Source organism: Lathamus discolor, chromosome 3 (assembly GCF_037157495.1).
Source record: "Lathamus discolor isolate bLatDis1 chromosome 3, bLatDis1.hap1, whole genome shotgun sequence".
NCBI lineage: Eukaryota > Metazoa > Chordata > Aves > Psittaciformes > Psittacidae > Lathamus > Lathamus discolor.
This window is the reverse complement of record NC_088886.1, coordinates 27,735,066-27,762,309: the sequence shown is the minus strand read 5'-3', so window position 1 is coordinate 27,762,309 and position 27,244 is coordinate 27,735,066. Positions and strand designations below refer to the sequence as shown.

The window sequence follows — 27,244 nt, the reverse complement described above, 5'->3', positions numbered from 1 at the left end:
GAGATATTTTAGAAAATGAGGAAGGAAACAGAAGCCCCAGGTGGTGGCATTACCTTTACTTTTCCAGGGGTTAGAGTCCCCCATGGGGAACATGGCACTTGGGATGTCTCTACTTTTTTGCCTCTGCCTCCTTTTGTCTGCAACTAGCTCTTGTTCCCCCTTTTTCCATTTGCTCAACATGCAGTCAGTCATCTTTGCACTGAAGATGGTATGTTCCTTGCTTAACAGAGGTATTGTGAATCTTAGCCGGGAGTTGGAAAAACTTTTCCAGATCTTTAATCAAGTAGTTTTGTACATCCATAGTATCAGTGGCCTGCCACATGGATAGCAAAGAGAATGATTATAATTATTGCTTTTAAAGCGATTATGAAATTGTGCCTTACTTTTTCAGTCATATTTAACCATGTAATTTAGAACCACATGATTGCAGGGATTTATCATGAAGAAATTGGTTTGAAGGATAGTTTGTTTGTTTTTAAATACTTTTTTTCTCCAAAACCAAATATATTAGGTTTACCCCTTTTATTTTTTTCCTCCAGTTTTATTCGTTTAATATGTTTGTGTAAAAGGGCAGCCAGAATTTGCATTGGTGAGAGACAGAAGATCTTATTTGGTCTTGTATGTGGAGCTTTCATTTTCTTTTATGTTCCTTCAGGAAAATTCCTCTCTGCCCAATTGCTCATACTTAGAGGTCTTTAAATGCAGGCTGACCAGTAAGGGTTTTTTGTTGTTTAATTTAGTGTGTTGCTTGCTTTAGTGGTTGTTGTTTTGTTGTTTTTTTTTAATTAACCAGATATTGGGTACTGTGGTGGCATTTCACATTAATGCAGAATGTTAATGCTAATTTTCATAGAAAAGACAAAATTAGAGTCTTTCCCTGTCTCCAGTGCAGTTTTGTTACTGTTCTGTGTACAACACTAATATTAAGCCAGACTGAAAAGGCAAAATACTCAGTGACCTACTTCCATTCACCAGCAAGAATCCTTTGTCAGCTGACTCCTGTTTGTTTGTTCGTTTTTAAATGTCGGATTAGAGAACAAGCATCTCCTAAAGATGAAAGAAAACAGTGTTTTCATGTGCAGGAAATTTGGGGTTGCAGTAACAGAATATTTTCTTTGTGAATTTGGATGTCATGGTGTTTTAAGCTCCTGCCTGGAGCCTAAATCAATTTGGCCTCTCATCCAGTTCATCTCACTGGTGCTCCTAAAAGGCTGCAGCCCTGCAAAAGCTCATGCAGTATTTTTGGCTGCTTTCCCTTGCTCCCATTTGGTACATATTTGCACAATTTAACTGAGCTTTTATTTCTGCTGAAGGTCAGATGCAAGCAATACGAAACACTAAACTTTATAAACAAGCAAAACCATTTCAACCACAGCATTTTGGACTAGAATGGATTTTTAGGTGGCGCACTGTTTGCTGGGCTTTGGAGAGGGGATCCTGAGACTACATTGGACTGGAACAGGATGCAAAGCCACAAGCCTTGGGTTTTTTTAATAAACTACTTACTGTAATCCAGCTACACAGTTTCAGCCTCACACTTCAGAAGCTTCCAGCAGCAATGCATGTACAGGCACTTTCTCTCTTACAGAAAGTGAAACTTTCCCAACCAGAGTAAATTTAACCTATTGCATAAGATGCTGGAAGTATTTTTTTCCTTGGGATTCTCACCATAACCTCTATGTGTACAGAATGAATAGGTTTTCTTCCCTCCCCTCCTCCCCTCTTTTTTTTTTTTTTGGACAAGATTAGATGTTGCATATTGATGAGCTAGCATTTCAAAGGTCCGTGGGGCTTTGGAACATATTAAGAATCTCTGAAGTTTTATATTCACCATGTTTTAAATATTCAGAAGGAAAAATCTGCATAAAATGGCTTTTGATACATACATTCTAAGGATTCTTTCTTTATATCTTACGCAACCGTTGTGGGGATTGTGGCTGTGCCAGTTTTGTTCCAAAGTGTCCTTTGTTTCTGCATTTCAGGACCATTTTGATCCCATTTGTATGCCCAGTGCTTGTCCTGAAGTCTTTTATAGCTTCTACTGGAACTGTATAGCAAGCAGATGGATGTGACCAAGGCAGAGGCACAGCTGAGCATCATTAACTCCCGAATGTCTGCTTGATTGCTCCCCCTTTTATGGCGGCTGGGTATGTCCAGCCTCATTCTGTGATGCAGTTTGGGGTCACCCCAGCGGTCAGGCCTGGCTGAGATCTTTATGCAAAGGTTCTCCACACCACTGGGGTTGTAAGAATGGAAAGGACCAGATCCTGGGTGCAGGAGCGAAGTGATGGGACCTTTAGTGCATCTCATATCTCACAGGGCAGTTTTCCCTTCCTTGAATGTCCCTTTTCAGTAAGAGTCTCAGCAGTAAGAGAAGTGTTATTAGGGAAGCCCTTGCTTGGGTATGTCCTGTTACCCATGCTGTTGAAAATCTGACAGAGGCTTTAGATAAAGAGGATCAATTATGGGCTGCAAACACATAGCTATTTTACTGTAACATTAGCTCTCCCGTTTGCCTTACCCTTGATATCCCATGGTACACACCATGGCGTGCAGGACAGCTTCTTTGTTCCTGCTCACACACAGCCTTGACTTTGCCATGCCAGTCCCTGTTGAATCAGCACCTGGTGCTTGTTCTCAGGACTCCTCTGGCTTGGGCCAAGGGCATCTCGTGCTCCCGTGCAGAAGGTGGTGCTTTCAGGTTTTGGCTTACAAATAAGGCAGCCCTTTCAAACCCACCTTTCCCCTCTCATGGATTCCTGACAGAAGTAGGATTTTAAATATTTCATAGCATTCTTCTTTCTTCTTCCTTTTTGCCAGATGCCTGAAAACATTGTCAGATTACGATCTGAGTAGGAGTTTTCAGGATCGATTTCCTCTCCTTCTTGATTGCATGGTGTAGGTTTGCAATGAGGGTTTTATCCTTTTTTTCTTTCTTTTTTTTTTTTTTTTCAGTCTTACAGAACAGATGCCTTCAGTTTATGCAGAGAAAGATTGTCTGTGATTAGCGCTAATCCAGGATGGCAGGATTGGACCCCCACAGTGAAAGCTAGAAAAGTGATTGCAAAAGTATTCTGTTTCTCCTTTATTAATTACACAGGAAGTTTCCACTGAAGGCTCATGTAGCCCAACTAGCCTATGTAATAAGTAGCAGGGCCTGTAATTACAGTCTGTCTTCTGATCCTATCTGTGCTCTGACTTTCTAGGCACCACAGTTCTGTTTACATCTGTGTCTTTGTCATCTTTTAAATTTTTAATTGGTCACTAAGGGAAGTAGAACACAAGGCATGAGCCCCGTGGAGGTACAGCGAGCCTAAACAAGGGAGTCCTTCTCCTTCTCAGGTATCCACCTGATCTGGGACACGGAACAGAACACAAGGAACATGGCGGGTTTTACCAGCTGTGCAGTGGAGGGAGCGGGCTGCATGCCAGCTGGGTATCTTTCAAGATCTTGGAGTCTTTGTAGGACTGGAAATGTGAACCTTTTACAGGTCTTAACTAATGTACTATCCTGTGAGGGAGTTTATGTATCAGCATTTCTTTGTTCAGAGCAGTTTCTACAGGATTTGATTTTTCTTTTCTGTAAGATTCAGCAGTTTATGGTTGCAGAAAGATCCTTCCACATATGGCATGAGGAGGGAGATGGCTTTTGGCATCATGCAGAGAAGCTGGGCTAGAAATCCTAGTACTGGTGTGTAAAGCAAGGGTAACTTGAGTGGAAAAGAGAAGGCAGTGATTTACATGTGGTTCAGTGCCAGGTTCACCAGCTCTGCACACCAGCAGGCACGGCCTTAAGCAGATCGTCTCACCAGGGTGTCAGTCATGAGACCTGGTAATAAGTAAATGGGCACCTTGTGAAAGTGTTTGGTGCTGGTCACCATGACAGTAATCTCTTGTCTCTTTGGAAACATGCACTAAAGTTAGGGTGAAAGTACAGAATGGTGCCCCCCGTCTTTTTCTTCAAGGCATACTCCCAGTGCTATGTTTGACTGAGAGAAACAAAAGCCATTGTGCAAATGCTATACTCTATGCAATGAAATACTAACAATCCATTATGTATACTTCTAATATCCATTAAACGGTTATGCAAAGTGTCCCTTTTCTGCATCTTGCACTGTTATTTAATTATTTTTGGTCTGACTTCTCAAAAAAGAAAAAAAAACCCTCAATTATTTTTGGTTTTTTTTTAATAACTATACTTCTAAGAAAGTTGATTCTTTAAAGCAAGAAAACCCTTAGTTTCAAGCATGTTTTTTTCAGGCTTCGAAATTAATAATTTCTACACCTGACCCAGTTCCTGCAGCTGCCAAAAAAGAAAAGAGAAAGCTATTTAAATTTCTCATAGAACCATTTATCTCTTAAAATATGCCAAGGCAATTTGAGGTGGGGGTGGAGACTCAGCTATTTATCTCAGCAGCTTGATTTTTCTCTTTATGTTTCTAACTGTCAGGGGGAAAAAAATGGTAGGAAGCTATTCTTGGGCTATTATTGATGTATTGTGTACCATTATGCAGGATGTCTGCTTTGCTATATACGGAAGGACATTAATAATAGCCATCTCCCCTGCCCCCACCCTCAGTTCCTCTTTGGGAAGATACGGCTTAAACTGGAGCATCTGCCATGTTCAAATTGCTGCTCCCTCCTCCCCTTCTCCCAGTTCATTCCCAAACTAGTTTTGGGAACAGGGCTAAGGGAATAAGGAGACAGGTTGTATTTGCCTGCTACTGTGGTTGCTCCAGGCAAGTCATTTCCATGCCATGTACATGTCTACCCCCTTCCCGTATATTGCCCCTCCTTTCATTTTAAGTTAATCAGTGCAAGGAAAAACCAGCAACCCCTTTCTCACTTTTTCTCACAGGGGCTGGCTGGCAGAACGGGCTCAGCAACAGACCTCTCATTTGTTATTACCCAGCATTTCATATCCAGAAACATGGGTTTCATTATTTACCATAAGTAGGAAAATGTATTTGTGTTCCCATCCCTCCTACCCCAGGTTTAAAACATTGTTATGAAACTTTAAAGGGTCTGTCCGCTTGTTTAAAGACTCGGATGCTTTTTTTTATTTTTATTTTTGGAAGCAGCGTACAGTGAACAGGAATAGTTTGATGTTTAAAAAATAGGCCCACTTCAGCATTCCCCTGAAGTGCGGGAAGTCCTGTCTCCACAGGTCTGTGCCAGGAGTGTGACAACCCAGAGAGCAAAGCCTACTTGAATAGGAAAAAGAACTGGCCTGCCCCCCTTCATCCGTGAGAACAGAGAGGTGAAAATAGTAAAGGGCAAAAAATAAAGGACATAATTGCTCTGATTTTTTTTTTTTTTTTAATTACTGTTCCTATGTCTCGTGCTAATTTAGTTCCATAGAACCTTTGCTTATTCAGCATTTCTGGTAGTCAGGACCATGTGCGTTTTATGGTGTCATTCTTTTTACTCATCTTTTGTTGTGTCCTAGTGTTGTTTTGGTCCCTATGTGGTATGGAGCCATTTAAGTCTGAGCGCTGAATTAAAACAATATTAAGAGCTCTGTCTAGGAAAGATCACCTAGAGTTCAGAACCAGCAAATGCAATCAGACTGTTTTCCAGTTCTGGTATAGAGAGTTTTCCCAAATACAAATTCTAGATGAGGAATACCTTTGTTTGGGAAAGTGCTCAGATTTCAAAACAAATTCTGAAATCTTTGAATTTGAAATTTAAATTTTTGAATGGCCATTCAGTATACTTTCTTGTTGCTTTTATTGTCTTCCTTGGTGGTGGCCAGGGAGAAAAAATGCCACCCTCTGAAGTGTTGCCTTAACTAGAGCCAGAGCCCAGCACCTCCTCTGCAAACGTTTGCTCCATCTGCAGCTTGCCACACTGCTGTGGCATGGGAGCAAGGAAGGCCTGCTAATGAAGCAAGGTCCAATTCATCCTCTCTGTAGTGAGAGCTGTTCCCTGTGGTGAGTTTGTGTCCAGACTAGGGTTTGATCCTGTCTTCCTAGTTCAAGTATTTTGCCAGAAACAAGTGTTTTCTTTCTGCCATTAGCTATGGGATTGTGTGCAATGATTAGGATTTGCAGGGAGGGAGGAGAAGATCCAATTAGGCTACCTTTGTGCTGATGTTTCATTCAGGGTTGTATGATATAAGAGCAGTTCGCACTAAAATGCACAGCTGGAGGTTGTGGTTTTCGTTTCAACTATGTTGAGATGGTACCCATTGAAAATACAGAACTGGGGCACTTTTCTTACATCTGGCAGTGCTTTACTGACAGTTCTGTATGGGTTTGAAACCCATTTTGGTTTGGCAAATGGACATTTTCTGCCTTGTTACCTGAACCTGATTTGCTCTTTGCTTTATCCACCTAAAAAGTAGTATTTCTAATATGCCTAATACCTAAGTAGCTAAGCACCTGACAAGCATCTCAGCAGAAGAGCCAGCAAGCTGAAGAGTAGGCTACTAACTGTCTTTATAGAAGTTACATTCCACTTTTCTTCACTATGTGCCTTTTCAGAGACCTGTGGTGCTCCTTTATGAGCAGCAAAGAAATAGTGCCAAGCAGTGGTGGGAACTATGAGAATGATGTAGAAGAGAAGCAAGAGGTTAATTTTAAGCATCTCTTCTCCACTGAGATAAGCAAAGCAATGGCTTATCCCATCAGCACTGCTTGTCATCTCACTTAACCCACCTCATTGTCTGGTAGGCAACTGCTCAGTAGTGTAGGTACTTGGGTATATCTCCTCGAGTGTCTGTCTTACCAGAACTACAAAGTCAATCATATATTGAAGATTTTATTCATTCAATATTATTTCTTATGAGTTCTGTTACTCATTTTTTATATAAAGTTAGAAGAGAAAATTTGAAGGTGAACCAAAGCCTGGGTGTTTCATTGGTGCTACTGTATTAAAAAGGATGATGTGCTCTCACTTTCAATCCTCAAAATCATGTTTTAGGAAACTTTTTCCTGCTGTGGTCAGAGAGGAAATGCAAGACTTATTGGAAATGCAGCAAAGGTTGAGGTTTGATGTTTTAATGCTCAGTATTGCACCACTGTGACCTCTGCTGTTACCTCTGGAGAGTAAGGACTGAGTACTGGCAGAGGTATGGGCAGAGCAAAGGTATGCTTGGACTTTCTCACAATCTTGCTAGACAGGATCTGCCTTGGTGAGACTTCAGCTTACTTCAGGGTCCTAGTTTCCTATGCCATGGCTTGTGTTTTGAACTGTCAGAGAGACTGGGGGGCTTCCCCCAGTGCCTTCCCTCTGGTTAGTCAAATGATAGACTAGGAGTTCTTATTCTGCAGTTTCGTTAAGGGCACTTTCCCACTCAGAACAAAGAGCAGAAGTTTGTTGTACTTTAGAGCTTAATCTCTGACACTAGCTTTACTCGTGGGCTGATGTAATGAGGTCTGAATCACACATGGGTCATTCCATAACAATTCCTATTGGCTAAATGCCCATGGTGAACCCCCCTAGGACTGGGAGATTGGCTTAGCTCTTTGAAACTGCAAGGAGGGAGTGCCCCCAAGAATGTATTTGCCCTATGTAGCTGCTATGCTTTGGCCTATCCCTGCCAACTGTAGGTCTGTCTGCTCTGGGTTCACCGGTGATGATGTTTATTGGATGTGCAGTAATTCATAGTGGATGACTAAGCCAGGTTTGAGGTGGTATTTCAGTTTTATGGTAGCTGTTGGTTTAGCCCTTGAGATAAGAGAAGGTTTCCGTTGTTGCCTTTGTTGCAGTTGGGAGGGAGCGTGACTGTCCACGCTTCTCCTTGCCCTGCACCAGCAGACAGAGGCTCTCAGTGACGTGGGAAGCCTCTTCCTTTTAAATGTGAATCACTTGCCTAGGTATCTGGGCAAGAAAGGGGCACAAGGAGGCATTCCTTACATGAGGCATGTCTTCTGCTGTACAATCCATGCCCTCAGATCCTAATGAAGTAACATTACTTGAGCTTTTAGTACTGGTCTCCTACCTGTCAGAGCTTGGGGATACCAGAGTTTTACCCCTTGCTGAGCACAACAACTACCCAAGTCTGTGAGGGGCCCAATCCGGCTGCCAATGGAGTTTTCCCAAATCCTGCGAGTTGCTGAATGCACCTCTGGTGAGCTGCTGAATAGCCTGGCTTGTCACTGAGCCCATCAGGCCACTCGTCTCTGTACTGACTACTTCTGTAGGGCTTTGAGGGCACTCAGGAAATACAATCAGCACCTTACAGGATCAGTCCGCTGAGTAAAATATGAAGTTTTTTTTCTCTGGTAACTTGTGTGCATGAATTGAAACCCATTTATTCCAGTTTATTCTGAGGACAGATGCAGCATATACACATTTTCTATATTTATAAATATATATAGATATATATATTTTGTTCTCAGCTAGTTACCTCTTCTAAACTACAATTTTCAGAGCAACCGGCATATATTTTTTATTCAACACATAAAATGACTTTTTACAGTAAGAGAATGAAAGCTGTTTTAAGCATGTGTTTTCTGTATTTTTATTACGCATTATCCAATTATATTGAGATGTATTTTCCTCTTTGCTCTACTCTTTCAGCTGTTATCCTTTTTCAGTTATGCTTTTCTAATGTTTTGTAAGGGAAAATAAATATGCAAAATCGCCAGATGCCTTTTTTCTTTGCAGAAGAAGTATCACAAATGCTTTTTTATTACATTTTACCAATCCAATAAACTCCATATAAATTTCATTTTTGTTTGCTAGCGTGTGAAATTATTTTTTTTTTAGTTGAATGGTATTTACTTTCTCCCAACCTCCACCTGCAACTGTACTTCATATCCTCCATCTCTCTCTCCCAGGTTCAAAATTCCACTATACATACTTAATTCAAGAACCTCTTTCACTGTTGGGTGAAGCAAGGATGGTAGAAATACGGCACAGGAGAGAGGATATGCCTGCTTGTCCTGGCCATCTCTTCATGAATTTTGTGCTGTTCTTACAAATGTGCACCTTTGCAGTAGAGACGGCTCCATCCTTAAACTATGAGGTAATGTGCAGAGGTGCGTTATACCTGGGGGTTGCCCACAAGTATTCTCAAATTTGAGTTGTGACCAGGTGACAGCAGAGCCAAGCACCTCGCTTTGCAGCTGAAAGGAGGAACGTTATTCAGACTATTCTGGGGAGGGTACAGAGAAGAGTGGTTTGCAAAGCCCACCTCTTCTAGGAAGTTGTTTTTAGGCTGTCATTTCAGTAAATAATCAGGATTGTTCCTGGTCAGTCCAATCTGCTTCAAAAATACCACTGACCACCACACAGCACGACCTTCACCTCTCCAGTCAGAGAAGTTGGCACAGCACCAAACCCTCACCAAACACCTTCCCTGACTGAAAAGCTTCAAGTGGTGGGGAATCCAGTGTATCCTGGTAATCTTTTACTGTTACCATTTCTTACCTGCTAAATATCTGACCCTGCTTAATAGCCTCTGTTTTTCTGCCTTCTCTATCCTTAGACCTTTTTATTAAAAGTCCTTTGCTATCAGAAATGTGTGCAGAGCTGCACAGGTTGTCTTCAAGATGGGATTCATCATTCATCAATGAACTGAACAGCCTGGAAGACGGCTTTGTTGTCCAAGCTGGCCCTCTAGTTCTGCCATATTTAGGTGAGCATCTGAGACAGGCTTGTTTTGTTTGATTTGCTGAGGTAAGTAGCTCCAGAGAAGATGTGTTCAACACTAGAGCATTAATCCAGGAAGCTGGGAGCTAGTAGCAAAAAAAAAAAACCAAAAAAAAAAACCCAAACAAACAAAAAAAAAAACCAAAAAAAAACCCACCAAAAAAAAAAAAGAGGACCATTAAAAGCAAGGGGCTTCTTCCAAAATCTGACATCTCCACCCAGAACCGCTTTGCAGGGGGCTAATGAGGAAACACAAACCTTGACAAATGAACATCCTGCTGATGCACCAGCAAAGAGGATCACTACTAGTGCTCCAGGAGAAAGCGGTAGGTCTAAGTAGTACTTTGAAAGGCACACAGACACCATCTGTCTGCCTGGCCCAGTCTCGAGGGAGGTGTGTTGCCTACCAGGGGCTCAGATCAGGTATGTTGCTGAGAGGCTGCTTGGTCTAATAAGTTTCGCTGACTACTACGTACTTCTTGTGGTCCATGTGGGTGCTAGCAATATTCCCTGGCAGTGTCCAAGGCCAGGTTGGACGGAATCTTGGGTGACATGGTGTAGTGGAAGGTGTCCCTGCCCATGGCAGGGGTGTTGGAACTAGATGATCTTAAGGTCCTTTCCAACCCTAACTGTTCTATGATTCTATGTATCTTTAAGGGTTAAATGAGATGAACACTGTTCTCCAAATCATCAAAAGTAGTTTTCTTAAAACTGTTTTTCACAGAGTTGTAGAAAGATTCCAAGGCATGCAGTACAGCTAAATCCATCCCCTATTTGTCACTACCAACAAAATTTGATATAATGTCCCCTTGAAGACATCCTCAGAAGGAGAACCCACAACCTCCCTGGGCAGCATTGTCTTTACCCTTGGACAGTCTTTCCTACTGTCCAGACTAAATATTCTTGGCTGCAAACTGAATCTCGTATTTCTTTTCCCACCTGCAGTAAATGCGAAGGACTTCTTTAGTAGGTTATGTATTGTCAGGGGATGCTTTGATAGCCACGGGAAGAGGCATAAGCAGCAGCTTCACTCCCAGCTCCTCCCCCTTTTCCCAGCGAATTTTAGGAAGGGCCTGTGTTCTCAGGAAAGAATGAACTCTGCAGCTTTTTCCTACAGGACACAGGAGTCTGACAGGTTTTGTCTTGGCAGTAAAGGGAGTGTGATGATGTAGGCTTTCAAGTCCATTCAAGCTGCTATATCGTTTTCCAAACTCGATATTACTTCCTTTATAGCACAAGGTATTTTTTCCTAAACTTGTTACAATGGAAAAGTTCCAAGGATATGTTGTCCACCTGCATATCAAAATGCATTAGCAGGCCAGGGGCCAGAGGCAAGGGCCAAGGGTGGGGGAGCTATTAATTTGACAGTTTGGCGCTGCTTTTCTTGCAATTAAAGGCAACGAGAATCCTTTGAAGACAATGAAAGCTTTGGGAGTGAAGTGTATCTAAACCCCAGGTGCCAAGGCTCTCTGTACTGGTGGTTTAGGGCAGAATGGAGGCTGTGGAGGCTATTTGGCAGCCGCTCAGGTTGCTCTGTTGGTGGTGTTCTGGTCAAATGAAGAAGCAGTTGTACAGCTGTGTTCTGATGCAATGGCTATCTCCAACCATGGCTACTGTAGATTTAACCACATGGCTTTAAACAAAGCTGGGGCTTATGTGTTTATCTTGAATGTACCTAGGCCAAGTTGCTGTATGCCTATCCCTGTGTCACAAATGGAGGTTTATTACAGAGCAAGGACGACTTGCTTTCAAGTCAATTTTGAGAAGATTTTGGGGGCTTTGTAAACAAGCTTCCATTGGGGTTTTCAAAGCTGGAAAGAATCTTGGAAAGCTGGAGAATCTGTCCCCAGTGCCTGTCTTAGCAGACAGCATTGGTTTTCTGGGCAGGGTTCATCACTTCTGTTTCTAATAGTTCGGGAGAAAATAGTCCAATGTAAGCAAGCTGCAGGGCTCCCTCTGTGAAAGATGGATACGTCCAAAGGGTCATTCCTCTGATGTCTTTTAGGCAACTTTTTATGTCGGGATGAACTGACAGTTCTGGTGGTGTCAGCATGGAACTGTTGGAACAAGTCCAGAGGAGGGCCACGAGGATGATCAGGGGACTGGAGCACCTCCCATATGAAGACAGGCTGAGGAAGTTGGGGCTGTTCAGCCTGGAGAAGAGAAGGCTGCGTGGGGACCTCAGAGCAGCCTTCCAGTACCTGAAGGGGGCCTATAGGGATGCTGTGGAGGGACTCTTCGTCAGGGACTGTAGTGACAGGACAAGGGGTAACGGGTTAAAACTTAAACAGGGGAAGTTTAGATTGGATATAAGGAGGAAATTCTTTCCTGTTAGGGTGGTGAGGCACTGGAATGGGTTGCCCAGGGAGGTTGTAAGTGCTCCATCCCTGGCAATGTTCAAGGCCAGGTTGGAGGAAGCCTTGGGTGGGATGGTTTAGTGTGAGGTGTCCCTGCCCATGGCAGGGATGTTGGAACTAGATGATCTTGAGGTCCCTTCCAACCCTAACTATTCTATGATTCTATGATTCTAACTATTTTCTGGAGATGCCTCTCTACCTCCATTATCTGTCAAGGGGCTCTGAAAGACCAGCATAGACCAGATCTCTTGCTTTCAGATGGCTGAAATTGGAGAAAATAAATGGACACAATGAGTGGGCTCTTTCACAGCTCTATTCCCCCCAGAATGGCAAGTGGCTGCATAACACAGCACCACCTCTGCTTCAAAAACAAGCAGGGAAAGGAGGGAAGAGGAGTTTGAATGGGGCTGTGAGGAGAATTGCTTCGGATGCCAATGTCACCTGTCACAACCTACAATGGTCATGGAAGACAAAGTATGATTCCTCCAGTGACACAGAAGAGCTCTTCCTCACGGTGCTTTTGGGATGAAGGTTGGGACCTCTGTAGTCTGCTGCACCAGATCCAGGCACTCGTAAAAGTGAGTCACAGTGAGAGAAGCCTACGTCTACCTTACTGCTGAGAGGTTTTGGGGACAGTGTTTTATTGACACTGAATACACTTAAAATACAGGTCAGTCCTGGAGAGGAGCAGAGACAAAGCAACCACTTTCAAAGTGCTAACTGCACCTCCAGTGAGGTGTCACTGGGAGATGACACTGTTTTCCACAAGGTAAGAAAAAATAAGTATGTCCAAATCACTGTATAGCAGAATGGGCTGCTTTTTTATCTTGCAATATTGTTGATGTTGGACTGAATCTGCTGCCTTAAAGTATAAATATAAAGACGCTGCTAAATCATCACTATTTCAGCAACTAATTAAGGGGTAATACTCATGGTGCAGCAGCATATGAGGCAATAAACGGCTTTGGCGGCTGATTAAACGCTGGCACTGAGGCATTTAATTACAGCAAAAGCCAATTACCATGCACATATTCTGACACCATGGACATTACTCCTGTTCTATGACAGAACAAGGAAAGGCAATAAACCATGCTATAGAGGCATATAGTACAAGATTCTCTAGCTTTGCCAGGGCCAGAACCCTTCCTCTCCACTGGCTCTGAGATGGAGGCTCAGTCTCCACATGGAAGGCTCAAAACACAGTCCCAGCATAAGAATTGTTTGTAATTTATAGGACTTATTTTAGAGCTAGAAACAGAGCCAAATACTGCAGATCCTCCCTGTACTAAGGTGCTTTTAACCATTTGTAGGAAATAATATTCCCACACTCAGGTTACAGGTGTATTTAAAGCTTCACCTTAACACATTTAGCATCAATGGACTAGTCAGTGGCACTTACACATAGCTTTTTTTTTCTTCCTTTAGTTATTGCATTGCAGAAAGCATAATCAGTTAAAAAACACCACATGCCATTCTTCAGCTAATTGATTTAAAAGCTGAAGTCTGATTTTCACAGGCTTTCAGCTCTTGCACCATCTATTTGACTTAACCAGCTCCACACCTCTTCAAATTAAGCCCTCACTCTCTTTAACCAGAAGTGAATTTTTCCTTTTGAAGGAGTTTCCTAGAGAAATTCTCTCTTAGAAAATCCTTGGCACGGAACCTTAGCCAGCCTTGGCATGCAAACCTGCCTCACGCTGGCATTAACAAGCCTCTTATTTAAATGTTGATGAGCTCTTTGCTGCCAGTTAGCAACGGGAAATGCAGTCTGTGTGTTAAACGAGAGCTGGGAATGACTTCCAAATACCAAAATGTTTGTTAAACTCTCGGCCCACCTCTTCCCTTCGTGGGGGTGGGAAGCTTCCCAGCAAATTGGCCCCATTTTGCACAGAAACTGCCAGGCAGGATCAGACTAAGAATCCCTCTCGTTCCGTGGCCTGCCTGGTACTGATGCCAGGAAGGGTAACCCACTGTACTGCTGGTGTGGCGGTCTGTCCCAGGGGACCTCACCCCGACCCCCTTTCATTGGAGATGGTCTCACAATTTGAAGGCAGGCTTCCCCCACCATAGTGCACTTTTGGATGTACTTGTTTGATTTTAACCTTTATTGTTATACAGTGGGTATGGTGGCTGTTACCTGTACTGAGAGCGGATGAATCGCACCCCTAAACCTTTTTGGAGTCACTTGGTTCTACACAGTGCTCTGCAGAAATGTATCCCACAAGCTGATTTTGATGGCACCCACTAAAATTCCACCTGGGGCTATGGGAACAGCTTCTACTTGTTTGCCATCCCATGGAGACCAAATGCCTTGTTACCTCTAAACCAGGAATATCATATATAGGAGAGCTCTTCTGTCCTTCTGGGACTGCTCTCTTTCACAGTGAGTCTGAGGTGAGTAAAATTATGAGAGTCAAATACTAAATACCAGGCAAGGGAGTCTCCCTGTATCCTTGTGTTACCTTTGCTGCTTTCTGAAATCAACACATTCCTCAGCCAAGGAACGTGTAAATTCTTTTGGCTATCACTCACTTTTGGATGAATCCCAGCTGTGCACATACACAATAGTTGGTTTCCTCAGTGTTTGAATGAACCAGAAAGGCTTTGTCTGCTAAAGATGGGAGCTTTCAATCCCATTTATGGTACATTATATCAGTCTGAAATAGCATCTGTGAGGTCCTTAAACTGAGCCACCACCAGATTTACAGCCACTGCAGAGGAGTTAGCAGGCTGGGTCCAAACGGCTATAAGCAGTAACCATATTCTCTTGAAATAAATGCTTTCTCGGCAAAGTTGACCTGAGGAAGAATGTGTTGCTCATCTGAAGATCTCAGCTTGTTCATTTATTCAGAGAATGTCTTCACTTCAGAACTTAAAAAGATGAGCTTCAGAGCTGAGAGCCAAAGACATGCTTCTTGTCATTGCAGAGCTGGTGACAGCTACTCAGACAGGGAGTTTCCCGTGTTATGTCCACACATCCGCAAGGTAAAATGTGGGGGATTTGAGTTGTTCAGCATCATGGATTGGGCAAGGCAGTTCAACTATGCAAAATCTTTCACTCAAACCTCTGCCCAGAGGATGATCAGGACCTCAATGGAAACTCAGCAGAGAGAACAGCAAAAACATGCATGTTCTCAGTTTTTAACTTCTCTGCTGCCTTGAAGAGCACTTGAAACATCTTGGCAAAGCTGTAACTGCAGGGCCAAAATAGGATGACCAAAAAGTCTTCCCCGAGAGCCTATTCTCGGATCACTTCCAGTCTGTTGGTCACCTGTGCTCTCTAATGCCGGTCAAACTCAGGGGGGTTTTCACACTTACCATCCTCATTGGAAACAGCTGGGGGAATGGCTGTTTGTTGTCAGTTGTCCTGGGGAAGTGCAGGAAGCCAGATGAGATGGGGAAGGTTTTGCTTGATGCTGTGCAGACATGGCCAGTGACAGCCCAGCCTAAGTAGGCAGGACACATGAAGAGCGGGCAGCGCTGCCAGCTCAAGCTGCCAGAGCCCTGTGTTTATGTGAAATTCTTGGCTTTCATTTAAAATAATAATAATCATAATAAAAAAAATCTGACCCGCTCAATTGGAAATATGATCCCTGAAGAGTCAGAAACCACAAGGCCATTTAAAAAGGCCCATAATTCATATGTGTATGCTTATAGCTCTTGATTTTTAAGCCAAAATCATGGTGTTCGGAGGCCTAGCTCAAGACTTATGAATTCCTACAGGCTGACAATACCAAGTGGGGAAAGGGCAAAATTAGCACATGGGAAAAAGGAGAGTTGCCAAAGGTATGACGGCAGGTCAGTGAGAGAGCCAGGCCTCCTGCCTCCTCGCCCCATGTACTAGCCACATTGCCTGGCCTCCTTCCCCAAAGGAAATTAAGAATCCTTAAAGCAATCCTGGCTATTTTAGTCTTGTGTTTCCATTTTCCTTTTGATGCTCTTTATTTTCAGCAACATGCAGATATTGCAGCATCCTGCTGCTCCCTATGGGGTATTATTCCATCTATGGGGCTCATGGCCATGGTACTGTGTGCTGATGACAGCTGTGGGAGTTTGCAAGTATCTTAACATTTGCATACCATGAATATGCAGCTGTGAGCATGGCCCAGTTCTCTGTGCAGCCAGGCTGTGCATGTTTGCCAGGGACAGCAGCATCCTGCATGAGTCTAGGTCCCAGGAGACAGCAGTTCTTGGTGCCTTGGGTGACATTTTTGTGTATGACTGGCTGTTTTTAATCACAGACACCTGGATAACCAGCTTTCTGTTCACTACCCTGGGAAAACTGGGCTTACTTTTAATCACAGCAGAAATCAGGGTCTTCCTGGTTTAGTAGCAATCATCCCTACCTGAGCCATTTCCAGGATCTGATATCTGCCCACAAGCAGAGCATGGAAACCTCCTGGCACAGCATGCCGTACTGGCCAAGGGCAGAGCCTGCCAGCAACTCCTCTCTCTGTCATACTGACTTCTAATTTGTGTTTATACCAGCACAATGTCAAACACTGCAGCAGCAGCTCTGGTGAAAGGTGAGTCTTTTAGAATGGAGATGTTGCTTCCTCTGCTGAGGCCTCTCTAATAATGCCAAGATGCTTTTCTAACTAATTAATTACAGGGCTTTGGCTGAGTCTCTTTAATGATTCCCATCTTCCTGCTGCTGCTGTGCAATCAGTACTACTTGCAGTGCTGTTCAGAGCAACAGTGATGCCATCAGAGCAGACAGATGAACGATATGGGGAGGGGGGGATTGTTATTTATTTAAAGCCAGTTGTACTGTGAGCTTCTTGACTTTCTGTTCTCTGATGTACTTTCCTGGAGAAGAGGATAAAGGTATGGGAGGCAGGTAGCTCTAGCAGTTCTTTAGCCCTGACCAGGATTACTGTCTCAAGGGAAAAGCTTATGCAAAGTGTAAACAGTTCTTACCTTCTCATTAAAAAGCCATAAGGTCCTCAAGGTCCAGCTTGTGTGTGCATCCAGTTGACTTGGTCGATCAGAAAAAAAATTGAGGCTGCAGTCTGGAAACTATGTTCCTGTACCCTCATTATTGAGACTGGCTGCAGGTGGAAGGGTCTGGTCAGAGCGCTTCAGAGCCCAACTCTTATTTATGCTGTGATAGAACATAGTTGTAGTGCATAGCCTCTTATGCTTGTACAAAGAAAATATACTTGTCCAAATACTTGTAGACTCAGTAGACAAAGACTACTGCACGACTTGACTAGGCTAGACCATATTACATCTATTCTATTTATTATATTATAGCATAATGGTGTGAAAGGGTGATTTTCAGCTGTCAAGCCATAGTAGTTGCTATTGCTACTTACTGACCACTTCATTAACTATCATCTTTTCATGTTGCAGTATAAGCCACCTGCCCCAGTCTTGCCTAGTGCTTTACTGCAATAGCAACCACAATTCCTCACCTAAAAATATTAAAAGCGGAGTAGAAAATGAAAGGCAGCAAGAGCAGGCAGCTGGGAGAGCAGCAAGTAAGCACAAAGGCAGCAGCCTCAGGAAACCAGCTCTTGAATGGCTGTGGGTTATTGTAGAGCAAGGTATCAGGAAGAAATCAAAGGCAGATGCTGGTGTCCTGTTAGGCCCATTCCAGGAGATGCACAAAGAAATGTTATGGCATTTTTCTGCGATAGATACGTGGGATGGAATAGGTACATTACAATAAACTTTGAGTTGTTTTTCTGTAAGTTTCTGGGCTTGGGTTTGAGTTGTTTTGTTTTTTTTTTTTACTTTTTGGTACTTCTGAAAGTCTGTATAGGTACTCCCACTTCAATCCCCGTGGCATGAGCCAAACAGAGGAGATGCAATGAAGTTTTTTGAGCTCTATAATTAACAACTGGTCCCCTGAGCAGCAGAAGCGATTGAGCTGCTTTTCTACGGATCTGTGCCATATGTGGATTCTTTGCTAAGAAGGAGCGAATTCAGTCTCCAGTACTTTACTTACAAAAGGCTTTACTGAGGTATTTCTCTCTGACAAAAATGGGATGGAATCTAGTACCTTTAAGACCTATCCACCTGAATCCTTTCCCTCTAGTTCAAGGGAGTGAAATTGGTGAGGGAATCCTGAAGTTATCAGAGGGTGGGAAAGATGGCTGGTAGGGAAAAGCTGGCAAACAGACGAAAGCAGACAATGCCATTATGTATAAGAAGAAACTCTTTGGAGGGGGGTGTATGTCTAAAAGGACACAAATTAAGGTCAGAGATCCATTTTCCATTATTCCTTCCTGGGGCACCTGTAACACCAAATAAATGTCACCGTGGCCTCCAGCACACCAACTCACCAGCTGAAACTCCTTCTCCTAGTACTGCTCTTCCAAATACATTCCTGCTCCAAGCATCCCAAAAGCCACCCCATTGCTATAGCCTCTAACCTAAGAACATCCAGAATGAAGCAAAAGTTCAACCACAAAGTGCTGTGACCTCCCTTCAGTGTAATCGAAAAATATTAGCAGCGCCTTTGTACTCACTTGAAGATGTGCTGAATTTGCATCTAATAAGAAGAGGCCTTTTAAGGAGCAAATAAATAAATAAATGGAGGAAACCTTCTCTTTGAGCTAATTTTAGGCACATCCATGCTGACAGCTGCTCTTCCCTGATATATCTCAGCCACATCCTGGAGGGGCCAGGGGGACTAAGCTCCGTTCATGCCACTGCAGCTGAGAAAAGGCCTTTGTTTGTTTTGCTTTTAAGGGACTGATGGTAGCTGGCTCTCCAGAGCCTCCATTCATCCTGGTTTCCATCACAGTGCAGGTGGGATCAGGGGAAAGGAGTCAGGGTATTGTACTTGTGTCCAAGACGCACACAGGCCAGCAAGGGGTTGCAATTGCCCATCATAGGGTATCAGGCTGAGGTTTGCACTCAGTGGGCTCTTCCTGTGTTTCTAGCTGGAGGAGAAATCCCAGAGCGCTCAGATGTGAACCCTGGGGATATCCCAAACAGTCAGTAAACAAGTCCGGCACACGGGGTCACCCTGGGGGAGAGAAGCCCTGATGGACTACAGATGTGCAAGAAACAACTCCAAGGAGGGGAGTGAGGCAGGACTTGCTCGTGTGAACCTCATGTTCAGCTGTCAGTGACTTGACAGATCTGGCTATACTTCTGGTGAGGCAGAGAGCTGTAGGGAAGGCTTCTTCCTCCTCTAAGCAAGAAGTAAGCCAAAACCTGTTCCCAGCATTGCTTTAGTCCCTGGACTAACCCTTTCATCTCCCCACGCTCAATCTCACAAGGCACTGTGTAGATGCATAAAGCCAAGAAGAGTTGCAGCGATATCTGCTTGGAGAGTGAGAGGCAACATGGCATAGATATTGCTCTCTGGTCTTCACATGTAGGGTTGTTTTTTTTTCCCCTACTCAAATTAGAAACTCAGGACTCATCTATCCTGGATGATTGTTTCATTTCCTCGTTGAAAAGGTGATTACCCCTTTAGTTCTCATAATTACCTAATCAGCAAAAATCAAATCAATCAATGTTAATTTCAACCCTAATAAATATTCTCTGGTATTCTATACATTTATGTATATCTCAAAACTCATACAAATTTAAACGAAAATATGATTTCACAAGTCAGACCAATTTGCTCAACATCAGGTTCAGCAGAGTGCCACGCATCCTGTGAGCAACAGGGAAGGGATTACATGTGACACAGGGAAGCTGAACAAACATGCCTTGAAACCAGGATGAGAATGTCAGATGCATAGCAAGAGGTCACCTGGTCCATACCCTGCCACAGCATGGGACCAGCTGGACCCAAACAAGCCCAGACAGATGTTTGCCTCTGTCCTGTGGTTGAAAGCATTTGAGGATACAGACATCCCAGTCTCCCTAGGCAATCTTTTCAGTGCTTAACAGTGCTTTTTAGTTGAGACATTTAGAAATCCTGACAAATTTAAACCTTCCTTGATGCATTTTGAGCTTATTGTCTCCTGCCCTGCCCACGCTGGACAAATAAAAAGTACTTGACTTGCATGACTTCTTCCTCTGGCGAGTGGATCCGGGGGTGATGTTGAACAGTGAGAAACTGAGCCTGGACTGGCTGTAGCCATTGCACAAAAACTGCCTGACAGTCTCTGTTGATAAATTCAGGAGCCAGCTGTAATGGGAGTGAGGCCTTCACTAGCCCCTAAAACCACAAAAACTCTCAGCTTTTGGGATGAGGTTCCCCACTCATGACAAGTCACACAAAGGACCCAGCTGGTGCTTGCCTGGCTCGACCTGCTCCATAAATAGGGCTGGAACATTTCTCTGTCTTTATACATGTTGGCCTTGATGCTTGTTCACTGCCATGGTTTCTACTCCAGCACAGATCTATGGGGAAAGAGAAGGTAGGAGGAACTTAGCAGTCACCCACCTGCTATTATTTATCCTCATAAGCACTTAAATGCTTGTACCGGCATTAGTAATAGCAGCAATACTTAAATTGCAATTGTCCCAACTTAAGTATTCCAGATGCTGAGATGCCTCTGGCGATTTCTTCCCCATTCGCACGCCATCATCATCTGTGCCCTCCCTGCTGCCTGAAAGTTGCTCCACTTGCAAACAGCTCTGCTGGGCAGCAAAATGGCAGGTGCGTTGGGCCAGGGCTCCCATTTCAAGCTGGGTTGTGCAACATCTAACACAGTGCACTGTGACGTGGGTTCATCTCCATAGCAAGGCACCTGCTGTGGAAGGATCTGAGCCAGACAAAGAGAATAAGGCTAACTTTGCTGGAAAACTGGACTTCATATATGCCTCCACACAGCTCCTCTTGTAAGGGTACTCCTGTGGAGGAGCTGCTCCTTCCTTTCTGCAACTGTGCCCTCCTCCCAGCTGTCCTATATTGCAGGACTGTGTCTGGACCTTCTCGTCCTTTGGAGGAGGCTGATGTGTGGCTTAGATGCCGGTAGGGTTGCATGTTTGTGGTTTGCCTAGGCTTATGTTTTAAAGGATGCTTTGGCCCCTGATGACTCTCTCTGTGGGGCTGGCCTTGAGGACAGATGCTTAGCAGTGAAGTAGCACAGTGCCAGATTTTTAGATGCTGGCATTTACTGTGGTTTTTGAGGAAGTTCCTCTCCACAGAAATACATCTGTTTTTTTTCAGGACTTCCCTGAGCAACTCCTGGTGCAGGTAAACCCGACTCATCTCTTTCTCTGGCTGCAGCTGGTAACAGATCCTCCTAATGCCATGTCTGGCAAACACAGTGAGCAATCGTGGCCTCCCGGCACCCAGCCCCTGCATGGCAGATGAAGCTGAGCAAGAGGCAGTTTTGTGCTGTTTCATGTCTTTAAAGGAAATAATTCCTGAAGAGGAGGGAGGGCTCTGCTCCCAAGAGATAAGCAGTCCCATTGACCAGCTGCAAGTGTGCTGGCAGCAGAAGAGACCTCCCCACCTTGGTGGCCTACAACAGCAGGCTGTGCCCTGGAGAAGCCAGGCTGGAGCAGGAGAGGCAACACGGGAGCAGGCAGATACGGCACAAGTAGGACGAGATGGGGAATGAGTTGAGATTGGGAACATGATGCAGAAGCATGGCTATATCTGAGATCAGCAGCAGAGGAGGAATGGCACTGAGTGAGCTGCTACAGCAGTGTGGGGCTGGGGGGAAAAGAGTCCAAGGCTGGCACGTCTGTGAGGAATATGCTGGGACCAAGTGGAGCTGACAGATACAGGAGGGCGGGAAGGAAGGAAGCCCAGGTCTTGCAAGGATTAAGGCTGATAAATGGCATGACCATGTGCCAAAGACTGTGCCCCAAGCAGAGAAAGGCTGTGGCAGATCTTCAGGCCAGTGCAAGCAGCCCAGGGACCTGCAGGTCTGGCTTGAAGCAGAGCAGCTGTGAGCAAGGTCCACAGCTGAACTAGCAGGAGATACTGCACATAGGCAGGATGGAAAAGCTGTAACGGAGATGCCAGCCTGGGAGAGGAGGGGCTGCAAAGTGTCCTCTCAGGTCAGAACTCCAAACTTCCAACATGTGAGGGTCTCTGGTTCAATGAACCACCTAGAAAGCAATGTGGTTTTTATCAGAAACATGGCACAGAATACCTGGGAGGGAAGGTTTGCAATGGCCAAGGGCATCTCTATGCATGTAATGGACAAAGGATCTCAGCAGAGCTGCTGAGGAAGACCCCCATGGCTCAGGAGAGGACACCAAACTGTTCAGTGGGCAAAGGCTTTTAGGCACATGTGGAGTGTATGATCCTGTTAGCCTCTAGCAATGGCAGTCACCTGCTACTAATAGCTTTGGTAGCCCCACCACTCTGTGAGCTGCATGTTAACCCCTGCTGACAGAGCCTTTCCTGTGTTCTGACATTCCTCCCTTCACTGTGCAAGTGATGGGATCTGGAGTAGTCAAGCTCACCAAGCACAGTGCGTCTAAACAGCATCTTTTGCCCTGTGTGCAAAAAGATAAATAAAAGACCAGGCAGGAACTTCATCCTCCCCTCTCCTCACTCCCCGTTTTTCTGGCTTAGCCCCTGTTCTTGGGATATTGGACTCTCATTCAGAAAAGCTGCCCCAGTTCCCTAGCAGTATTTGTCCTGGGCACAAGGGCATCAGAAGCAGGAGCTTGACTGTTAGTGGATCCGGGAAGCGCAGGCCTGCATAGTCCCTAGGGGGGAATTATTTGCTGATTGCATCTGTTTCCCAGAAGCATCACTCCAATTTATCCTGGGATTCACTTTTTTATCCAGCAAATAAGCACCTTGGGAGCTTCATTTCCATCTCTACTGTTAAATTTAGAAATGGTGCTTCCCCTTCTCCCACCCTCTCCCTGCCCCCTTCCCAACGGCTTCTGTATCTCCCTTCCAGCCCCCTCCCTCACCTCCAGCTCTCCCTCTTTGTCGCATTACATAGTAATCTGAGATGCATTGGCTGAGCTCCAGGGAACAGAATGTACTTGGCAGGGAGAAGGGTCTTGATGTCTGCAAAATGTCGGGAAATGCAGCCAAGAGCTGCTAACTGGGTCATTAACCTCTAGAAGAAGAGCAAGTTGTGGAGCTGTGCTCTGTCTCCCTTCATCTCACCAATAAAAATGTCCCGGCAATGAGCAAGGGAAGAAGAGGTTTACAGCTTGAAGTCCTAAGCAGTCAATGCAAACACCCCTCCCTGACCCCCCCTTCTCCTTACCCTCTCCCCCAGCACAGTATTAAAGCTTATAAGTGGCCTTTTAAAAACCCAGGTCCCTGAGCAGCTGTCCCTTGGTGCTTGTAAAGAGGCTACTGGAGCAAACCAGTCACTTCCAGCAGTATGCTTCTCTTGTCGTTAGTGTTTAGAGGGGCTCAAAGGAAGCTCCTTTTTGCAGCATTGCAGCCCCCTGCAACCTTTGCACAAGTTGGAACTAGGTGCTGCTATTGCCTCATGGACCTATGTACCCCCCTTTGCCACCTCCAGCACAGCTGTAGACGATGTTCCTTGCCATCCCATCTCTCATGAGTTGCCTTCCTATGTTTGAAGCACTGGAAACAGGCAGAGCTGGCTGGTTCTCCTCCATGGGAAGGGATGCAGTGCTGCAAAACAGCAACTGAGAGGACAAGGAGGGTCCTGAGCTAAACGGTGAAGCCCACGTAACTTGGTGCAACTTGAAATAAAGCAAATCTGTCTGCCAGTGGCTGTGAAGGCTCTGCAGGCTGGGAGGTGCTAGGTCCTCCCAAAATAGGGGTCCTGGCCAAAGGCAGCCAAGGGGCAGGCAGAGTGCATTGCATCTCCAAAAATCCCTGTCTCCCACAACCCTTGGTAGCTGTTCAGTGAGCAGATCACAGAGTGGAGGCTAGTGGAGTAACGGGAGAGGGGAAGAAAGGTGTCACATTGTCAGAGGTACTTTTGTTTCCATCCCTCACCTTCTCTGGAGGAGATCCATCCTTAGAAGCCATATAATTGGCTGGCCAAGGACCCCACAGCTTACTTCTGTGCTTGGTGCCTTTATGTTGGGACCCCCATGAGATTTTTTACCAAACACTCATTTCCCTTGCTCTTAATCCATTCCCCACTTTAAAAGAAGCAGTAGCACTTCTGGGATAGGGAGAAATAGGGGAGAGGGCTGCTTTCAGAAGCTGGGTCTCTCCAGGTGAGTCTTGTTGGCCGAAGTGGAAACGAGCTGCATCCCAGGAGCATACTGGTCAAAGGACAGTACCCTGCCCTGGTGTTTAGGACTTTTGGTGCAATTCCCTCCTCTACCATGGCCAGTCCATGTGACACCGAGTCCTGGTAGCAATGCCCTGGGAAGGGGAGCCTGGAGAAAGAGGGGTGATTCCAGGAGGATGCGGGGCTCCGGCAGTCCAGCTCTGGTTGATGGCAGCACCTTGAGCCTTACCTGCACGGCAGAAGCCGCAGCCTTCCCCCCCGACAGACCGAGTATCTCGGCTGCCTCCACCGCTGCCGGCCCCGGAGCGCACGGCTCCTTCTCTGCAGGACGGCTCCGCGCCGCCACGCCCGCACGGCCGGGCCCAGGCCCGGGCCCTGGCAGGCCGCCCCTTCTCACGGCAATCCTTCTCCCCGAGTGCCCTCTGCTGCCCAGCCCGGGCTGGCGCAGGCCGGCGGAGGGGAGCGGGCTGGGCCCGGAGCGGCCGCGGCATCGGCCTGCCTGGGAGCGACGTGCCCGGAGAGCCGGAAGCGTGGTGGGGGGCGATGGAGCGGGCGGTCGGGCGTGAAGGGGTGGCGGCAGCGTGCTGGGGGATCGCCACTCTCCGCAGGCCATGATGCAGTGCTGCGCAGGTCTGTCTGGAGAGGTACCAGTCACTGAGGAGCCCCGCCGCTAGGAAATCTGTACGTGGTTCAGTTTGGTTTGTTTTAACCTCAAAGTTCTTTTAAGGTCAGGGAATATTAATTTCTTCCCTAGCAAGTGCGCAGATTAACACCTTCTTTACCCAGCAAGGATAACTTTGTTGCCTGCCAAGAAAACTTCTAAATTAATGCAACCTCCCCTTCTCCAACACAGAAAGTTCCCCTAGCCCCTCAGTGTCAAAGGCAGCAGCAGTAAAGCTATATTGTACATCAAGCTACATTCATTCCATCCTCCCTTTCCCACCCCATGCCATAACTGCCAAAGCAAGAACTACTTCAGTTCCTCCCAATTTCCTCAAATGCTTCCTTAGGTTTGCTAGGTGCCTTGAAAACAGCAGAACAATTGCCAAAAATCAAGAAGCCCTTGCTAGGCTCTGTCTTGCCTGCACTATCTCTGGGATGTCCAGCACCTCTACTGGGATTTGCTTAAGAGTAAGGCCAGGCAAAGACATCTGCTTCTAAGGTAGAGTGGTCTCAGGTCTCTACTGATTGCCTGTGTAAGCTTCTTTAGAAGAAATACTGTCTTGAAGAGAGGACCTGTGTGAAGGCCCCTTTGAAATCACTGAGCCAGCTGTAAGAAGCAGCTAGTGACGTTGAAGCCCCCATGCCTATGCAGCAGCCACAGTGACACTGTCCTCCTTTCAGCAGCATTTCACTCAGAGGAAATGAAAGCATTGGAAAAGGAAACAGGGCTGAAAAGGCTTAGATCCCCAGCGAGAGGGCCTTTGTTTTCCCATTGTGCTAGCCCAGCTGAGCCTGTGTTGGAGCAGAGCCCTCCTGCAGCTGGGCCCAAAAGCAGCAGCCAAAGAGAAACCCTGGCAGCCATCTGTAGCAGGAGGAGGGACGTGCAGAGGCTGGAGCGCTCATCTGTGCTGGGGAGAAGAGGTGAAGGGCTGGTGGCACCCACAGCCCACCTCTGCAGTCCTGGCAGGGCAAGGCAGCTGCCCACCCCGGGGCAATGGGACAATCTTGCTCATTCTGAGCAGAAATCACAGAAAAGGAGCCTGTGGGCATAGGAGGGGTCTTGGAGAGCAGGACAATGGCTTTCAGTTGGCCTTGGAACACAGCAGCGTTGGCCAAGGATCCTAAGAGGGCTACCACTGTGAGCTGATCTCCCGGGCCACACCACGGCTCTTCGCCATGACCAACAACTCCATCGCCAGCCAGCCCAGAAACATCCTAGGCCATACTTGTGTTTTTTGGTATGCAGTGAGAGCCGCTTCTAGGCATCCCAAGGGGTGCTGGGACCAAGAGTGGCTTTTGAAAAACACCGCAACACATTGATGATGCATGTGCTGAGTTCTACATGTGGGGCTGGTGGTAAATCTGACATGTCTGGCAAAATGCTTTCTCTAATGACGTGCCCGAAACAAGTGGGCATGACCAAGTATCCTGCAGAGCACAGCCCTGCCAGTGACCTCGGCTGGCTTGGTGTCAGCACAGGAGAGAGCACTGCCTTCTCTTTCAGTAAGCAAAGGGTTAAAACAAGCTCTGTTTCCCCTCTTTGCCCTGTTGAGGAAATAGTCTGTGAACCAGCCATGGTCTCACCTCCACAACAAGCTGCAAAGCTGTACATGCTTTCCAGCCTAAACTAATCTCTCTCTGAGGAGACATCAGTGTAGATGTTGGTCTTACCATGATTTGCCCCAAAATGACCAGGTACCTCCTGAAGGGAGGTCATTGCTCAGTGAATGAAAAATCAGTGCTGTGCCTGGAAGAGCTGAGCAAGAGGACAAGACCTGGGAGCAGCTGGGTTTAAATATATGATCCTTTCCCTCTCTCTGTGTCACTGATAAACATGTACCAAGCCATTCTTTGGAGGTGGCAAGGATTCCTTGTGGCTTTTCAGGCCTTTCTTAAACAGAAGAGATCTGCAGGAACAATTTAGCAGCTCTGCTCAAGCTGAAGGTGGGGTTGTCCTCAGCATCCACCAGAGCCTCCTCAGCTCTCCAAGCTGCCCTCAGCCCAGCCAACAAACCAGAGGTGGCAGAAACCTTTTCCTCTTGTTTACGTGAAGCTGGACAATGATAACTTGAGAATTGTTCCGTGCAGCAACCCTGTTCAGTCCTTCTTGACCTAGCTTTGAAGAACATGTTATGACTTAAATAAAGCAGCTGCAGACACAGAATTCATGGTGACTTCTTCCTTCCCAGACTGAGAATTTGTCTCTCCTGAATTCGTACTTGAATGAAGCTGTAATGGAAGGACTCTGCTACTTAACACCACTGCAGCTGCTAGTGACTCTAACAGCAGAATGATGTTACTGGTGTCATTGCACTGTCATGCAAACGCCTGGCTGAGTAAGGGTCCCTGAGGTTTCTGCTTAAATTTTTCACTCTCATAACATTTGGTGGCTTTTTAAAGCCCTTCTTCCTGGATTTGTGCTATTGCATGAGTGTTTTTATTTATTTTTAGAGAAAGGGCTTTTAGACTGCATAATGAAAGGAGGGAAAAAAAAAAAAAAAGCTTGATCCTTAAAGGCTCCCCAAAGTAAATAAATTAAAAGAACAGCACTTGAAAATTTCTCTT

The 27,244-nt window shown here is 45.6% G+C and overlaps 1 protein-coding gene and 1 long non-coding RNA gene across 2 annotated transcripts in view; both read left to right on the top strand.

The window, feature by feature from the left end:
- The window catches only part of LPP (LIM domain containing preferred translocation partner in lipoma), a 353,102-nt gene extending 344,239 nt beyond the window's left edge, over positions 1-8,863 (top strand). The window contains exon 14 of the transcript XR_010611484.1: positions 8,787-8,863. The gene's annotated coding sequence lies outside the window, so the exon portion shown is untranslated. The remainder of the gene's footprint in view (positions 1-8,786) is intronic.
- A 7,601-nt stretch (positions 8,864-16,464) lies between these two features.
- The window catches only part of LOC136011837 (uncharacterized), a 35,903-nt gene continuing 25,123 nt past the window's right edge, over positions 16,465-27,244 (top strand). Inside the window, exon 1 of the long non-coding RNA XR_010611482.1 lies at positions 16,465-16,483. This is a non-coding gene — a long non-coding RNA (uncharacterized LOC136011837). The remainder of the gene's footprint in view (positions 16,484-27,244) is intronic.